Here is a 7022-nt window from a genome sequence, read left to right as displayed (position 1 = left end):
TTAGCACAGTCCAGGCAGGGCCGTGCTTGTAACGGATCCTCAGGGCGGGCCTGGCCTGGGCGTACAGAGAGTCTCTGCCCCTGCTCTCCCCCACCACCATCTCCGATTGTCCATTAAAGCACAATGCCTTTCAGGAGCCTTAATCACAATTCCACTCAGCTCCCATTGAAATACTTCTCCTATCACAGGTGCCAATAAAGAAGGCCACTGAGAAAATTACACCGGAGTTTAAGCCTCCCCGCTAATAACATTGGCACGGACACTTTGCCGATATGCATTTAGTGCCCAAAGGCTGCGGTCAGCTCGGAGGGCCGGGGCAGAGTGACGCGTCCTTCTTGAACCTGTCCGGTCGGGAGATTGGGCTGTCCGTCAGCATTGGCTCCTGCCATCTCCCATGATCCCCCCAGGATGTGTACAGCTGCTGCAATTACAAGTAACACGAAGTGATCCGGAGAGGTCCCCCCCCCCCAGTTTCCCCCGGCTACAGACCGTGTCGTTTCACCCTTGCACATCAGCGGGGTCACTGCGGTACCAGCGAGGTACCTGTTTCTGCCCTGCGAGCGTTTTTAATACATACTGGGTTTTTTTTCTCTCTCGGTGCATTCATATGACCCACAGTGCGTTATCACATTAAATAGGTGTCATACTTCGACGCGGAGGCTCCCTCCATCTTTGTGGATGCTGGCGACCAAAAGGAATGGATGAGATATGGGAGCAATAAACCAATAACTGCGGTGCAGTAAAGGTTACTTTTCTTCTTTAAGGAGTCGTTTGTTTTTTTAACAGCAGACAGAAACCTAAAAGCCATTCAGAAGGGCTGCAGGAGGAAGTAAACCATTTGACAGACGTGTCAACATGAAACAACAATTAATGTTGTGCATTTTTTTTGTTTCTTAACTTTTTTTAAATCACAAAACAACTTTTTTTTTAGTTCTGTAGACGTATGACTAGAAGTTGACAACAAACTATTTTAAATTCAACCAACATCTGACCCGATGGCTTAAAATTACGTGCAAGCATTTTATTTTCTGTGCACGCAGGTTTGATAAGTTCAGAAATGTTAGAAATGAACTTGCTAAATGTCTTTTTGAAGGAGAAAAAAAAATTGAAATGAAGGACCAGTGCTGACTGATTCCATGCCAAAGTGTATTACATTTAGCTTGGTATACATGCCTTAAATTTGGGTCCTTAAAAGATCCCAACTCCCCAGCACTGGCTATGCATATAACTGCCCCCATCCCATTATACCCATTGTTCTATACTCAGTAACAACATTTCATCACTGTTGAATTGGCAAAGCCTACTCATCTCTCGTGAATGGGTAAAAGCAGATGCCACCCTTCTTTTTTGACAGTTTTATCCTCTGCACGATTCAGCCTTGACAAAAATAGATATGTTCATAATGGGTCTACGAATGAAAAGCGTGAGACACATTTATTTGTGTGACGTAATCTTAAATTATCCAGTCTCCTTTAATCTCCCTCGGTGCCAGTGTCAATTGGTAACAAGCTGACCGATACAATAGATTGCAAGTGAAGGGGTTTAGGTCTGCGCTCTTTGTTTCCCCGAGTCCTCTGTTGTTCTGTTTCACAGATTTTGTGGCGGCGATGTGAAGCACTGAGGGATTTCTGCCAAAGTGTTGCATTAAGTTTAAGCTGTAAAAGCCAGCCACAAGCATTAGCCGTTAAGTATCAGCAGAAGGGAAATTAATGTGGAGGGGTTGGGGGAGGGGGGGGGGGGGGAGGGAGGAGTATGAAATGTCATTAATGTTAACTCTAATCACTTTTTGGCTATTAAGCACAAATTAGTGAAGGCGATGTTAAATGTCACAGTATGTCCTGGGAATCATTTTCACTTTTAAGAATGGGGGCTTGCTGAATAGGTTCTGATTAGCATACTTTAGATCCAGCTAAATCTAACACAGGGTGATATAAGTCAGACAGTGCAATGGGACAGCGGCATGGAATGTTAAAACACAAATGTACTGGAGGCGAGTGAAATGTCTCATTGTTCAGGTTCAAGGTTATTCGTGAGGTTATCCGTATTTAGCGGGAAATGGTGATGTGGTTCTTATAATGCTCTTAAGTTAACCCTTCCAGCTTGATGTGAAAGCAATCGGAGAATTAGAACATGTCAAGGAAAATAAAGCACTTGAAAAACTGAACTTACCAGCTCACGACTTCATGACACAGTTTAAGTTTGCCTAATAGTTTTGCGTTTGAGGTTTTGTGGGGTTTTTAAAGACATAGTGTCTATTTTCAGGGTTCTGCTCCACACTGATGTCACTTCTGTTGACCGGCTTTGCTTGCTGTCAGCTTGTTTCGGTGAACGTTTTTGGTGATAGCTATGACTAAGGCTCAAACAGATGTGCAACCAAAATATTTGCCGAAATTTAGTTATTACTTAACAGATCATTGTAATTATCGCTTTCTCTTTGCAGCCACAAATATATTTCTTTCATATATGTTTCAACAGAAGTGCATTTCAAGGATAAAAAGATAACACACATCTAAAAATAAACACTGTCTGGTTAAAATAAAATTATAATTATTACGATTTTTTTTTAAACTAACCATTTGTTCCAGCTCTCAAAGACCAAATGACTACAAAGGAGTCACAAGACAATGTGCAGAGATGCAACGAGAGAGCTTCCCATTCTTTTTTTTTCTTCTCTTTTTGTCAGCTGTTTCTGTGTAAATAACATTTGATATTCATAAACACCCCTTTCCATTCATTACTGTCAGAGTGGTGGAAAGCGAGAGGCAGAGGTCACACACTGGAGGTCTACCTCATGCAAAATGCCCTGTGGTAGCTGTCACTTGGACCCTCTCCGTGAGTGCCCCCAGTCCTCTATTAGCAAGGCTCTGGGTCATAACCTTTTGTGGCATTTGCAATTCCAAAAACCTTTGATTAGTGCAATATTTACATATTCCACAGCGGAAATGTTCTGGTGTCGGAAGCACTTGAAGTGTTGTAAATTTGTTTGGCCTTTTGCCTGGATCGCTGGTGCCCTCGTCGCTAACGGGGCCCTGTTTGCTTTCCTCCCCCCCCCCCCATCCTCCTCCTCCCCGCCCACCGCCCCTTCTGTAATACCGCGCCATTTGGTTGTTCGGGTGTTTTTGAATGAGGCCTGTGTTCTTTACCTTCCAAGGGACGTGAACTTTGGACCTGCTAGCGCGGGTCTGCACCCTCTCCAATGGGATGAGATCATGGCCACTAACACTGGGCTGAGATCGGGCCCAGATGGAACTACTAGGTACTACTGATGCCAACGCTAGCAGAAGCAACTGACCCAAGTTGTTTCTAAATAAAATAATCCTGATTTGGAATTCAGAGGAGGACCAACAGAGAGGTACAAAACTGGGGCACGTGTTAACAAGGCTATTGCATGAAATGGTTAAATGTTACATGTTCACCATTGTCACCTCACTTTTAGAGGATGCACTGTACAATGGCCTCTGTGGCTTAAATAAATTAAACCCTGGAGAATTCTTTGGACTGCGGGACTAAGCATGAATCCTTCACTCTTAGACCATCCTCTTTCAAACAAACTCTTTCCCAGAGTTACATTTCTAAAATTGAAAAAAAAAAATGTTTTTTTGTTCAGATAAATATTATCTTCTTTTTAGACATGGATAGATGCACATTTGTCATTATGCTTTCTGTCAACGAGAAATTCAACTTTCCTCAAATCATTTTAGAAGCTGTTCTCAGGATTTTTATGAGGAATATTTCAGTGACCCATCACTGACAAGCTTAGGCACGTAATTCGAGAAACATATCTGTATGCAAAGAATGTCATACATTAAGCACTTCCTCTTGACAAGCTTGTACAGGGAAGCACTCAAGTTCCGCAAGTTTCTCTGTGTGATGTACAGGAACTTGCGAGAGATCCATTTGTGGGCTGCATCATTATCCCCTACATCAAAGAAAGGAATTCATCATCTGTCTGTTGTGGAACACTGGAGCAAGACCTCTTCCAATTTTTCAGAGAAGGATGGGTGGATGACATTTTGCCCCCTCTAACCTCAACCTTGAAGTGTCGAGGCGTGGATGAACATCTCTCTGTCCAACAGTGTGGTCTTACGTCAAGTGTTCTCATTCAGGATATGTGGCATACCAACCTCTCAACTCTAAACCTGGCCCTAGCAAAACCGTAAATTACCCTTAAAAATAACTCTTAATCTACCTCACCCCCTATCGCTTACCTGCATCTAAACACATACCGTTAACTCCCAGAGGGCTTTAAGTAATATTTCTGTGACGGAAGTGAGCAGTTTAATATTCAAAGGGATTTTTCAAGGTCTCCCTTACTAAGAATGTGGCACTTGAAATTTCGGCCAACTTAATGTTTTAAATACCGCAAAATGCACTAAACCTTTGATGTTGGATATGACTGAAAATTAGCTATACTTACTGAGAAAGACCCTTAGTGAAACTGGCAGCCGTACAAACCTGCAGTTACCTTGGACTGTGGAATGATCTTCTCGGAACTCTCCGGACCATCTGATATTTTAATGTGTCTAAAATTACAAAAACATGCAACAATATCCACAGTATTGTCTGACTGCCACAATGGCACCCAGACGGGGAGGGATGCTAGCTTATCTCCCTCAGTGACATTAATGCACCTTGTGCCACAGACAGGAGCTGTCTCTGAGACAGGCTCGCATTCACCGAGAGGGAAAAGTCTCGGTTTCGGTGACCGGTAGCTGAAATGTCAGCGTTTGGGTGGCTGACGAATGATGGCAGTCAGTTCTTGTCAGTCAGTTCTCGCAGCCTGCAGCCTCACAAGCATTAATGTCACACACATTAGCATCATGCACCATCTGCTTTGAAAAAAAAAACAAATGGCAGACTCCAGTCAATTTACTCTGATGCTAAAAATGAAGAGTCACTCAAAATGAGTCACTGCTCCTGCAAAGATCACACAGAATCCCAGTCAGTGGGTGGGGGGAAAGGGAAGGGGGGTCAAATCCATTGGTCAGATTCGCAGCAGGTAAGAGCACTGCAACGTGGACTTGTACCATTAACTCAGGGCAGAGAGAGGGGTTGAGGTGGGTCACAAGATAAAATTTGGGAAAAAAAATTCTACATTCTCCAGAGACATTTTTACCAGTCAAGTTAAACGCTGCACTCCTTGGTGTACATGCAGTTATGTTTGACATATGCTTTGACATACAGTTTAATTCCACAAATTTTGAACATATTTAAACATGTTTAGGCAACCATTTAAAAGGGGTGAGTCACAGAAAATGCATTTGCTTATTCAGTGGTGGTTGGCTCAGAAAGTTCTGGAACCACTGCTTTAAGTAGACAGCAATGATGGATAATTATGACCGTTATGTGCCCAATTTCAAAACTGCAAGAGGGAGCCCTGAACATTTTCCAAACTGTAGGAGCGAGACAGAAAAACATAGTGTGCTACCATCACTTTTCAAGCATAAAATTCATGTAAACAAAACATGAATCAGTATTACCACAGTATTTTATTTTTACTGTGTTGGTAGGATTAGTCATCCGAGCCGATTAATGAGAAAAGCAGATGTACAGTGAGTAAAAATACTTGTTTGAACAGAAATGCTTGTACCTGCACTTTAAATGTGAGGCGTGAAGTTTGAGATAGAAATTATCAGACATTTATTGAAGTGGAAATTACTGAAAAGGGTGATTATTAAATGCAGGTTTGCAAATGATCATAATTTCCAAATTACGTGTAGGTCTGGTGCCCCCTTTTTGGCTGTATTGCGATGTGGATGTGGTTTGATTGACGTACAGTAACTGTTAATATAGACTCACTTCCATACATGCCTTAAATGGTAGAGAGGTCCTCTTGCCAGGTTCCTGCAAAGATCTTAGCCCTGCACAAATGTGCTCTGTATGGCTGGCATACTAGCAGAACGGCTAATATGGAGGAAAAGTTCTGCTTTAATTTGATGTACCTAACTGGACGAGGTCACAGATATGAAAGGAAACATCATAGCCCCTCCACCCCCTCCTCCCTGAAAGCCAGTCTTTGTGGCTTGTGCTCTAGATTTGGCACACTACTGCCTGTTTTTGGAATGAAGATTGGTCTTCCTGTATATAAGCGGTGTTGCCAGAGATACAAAAACTCAGCCAGACATCTGCCGAGAAGCCTACCAGAAATCAAATCTCATTTTTAAAATATGAAACGCAAATCCCGTGATGAATATATTTTGTGACAGCGCACGGCGTTTAAGAGATTTCATCATTATACGGGGCTATTTTTATTTCACTGCAATTAAAAATTGAGTTAAAAGTAAGTCTTGAAGGTGCTCGAAAAGACCTTCGACTGTGAACTAAATTGTATTTCAAAGCATTTTGCACCTCATTCAAAAGTCTGCTATTGCAAAATGTGTAAATCATACTCTTAGGACTAAAATTTTTTAGTTCAAAAGTGGATTTTTTTTAAGCATTTCAATACATTTCAGTCTGCCACCATATGAAAGTAGGTACTTTTTCACATCAAAGCAAAAGGGAAGCTTTCTGTCTTGTGACACAGTAACCATGATGTCAGTGGGTGTCCATACGGCTGAGAGAGAGGTGATTTTCTCCAAAGTGCGACACTGTAGCGCGCATTTCTACAGCCACTATAAAGCAACTGTGCAAGAGCTTCTGCTACTGGGAGCTGTGCAATGCGCCCGAGTGCTTTCTGCTGCTCTTACTGCAGTTTCATCTGCATTCCTATTTGTCATTTGTCACATTATTTTATTTACAAGTGGTCATAATGAACGTGGTGGTAGTGGACAGGGGGCCCATATTGTGGGGAGGGGAATTTTTGCGAGGTGTATGTGAGTGTGCTTATGTAATGGAGGTACATTCAGTTTGTGCTGTGTGTTCATTGCGGGTGAGGTTGTCTGTTGAAGCACAGAAGGAACAGGTTAATACAATTCTCATGAGCTTTGTTGAACCCTTTCACTGTTAATCTATCTAACCCATGGGGAGGAGCATAAAAAGAGCCCTTTGTGAGTGACAAAGCTAGGCCTGACTGCAGGCAATAG

Source organism: Anguilla rostrata, chromosome 1 (assembly GCF_018555375.3).
Source record: "Anguilla rostrata isolate EN2019 chromosome 1, ASM1855537v3, whole genome shotgun sequence".
Lineage (NCBI taxonomy): Eukaryota > Metazoa > Chordata > Actinopteri > Anguilliformes > Anguillidae > Anguilla > Anguilla rostrata.
This window is presented reverse-complemented; position numbering follows the sequence as displayed.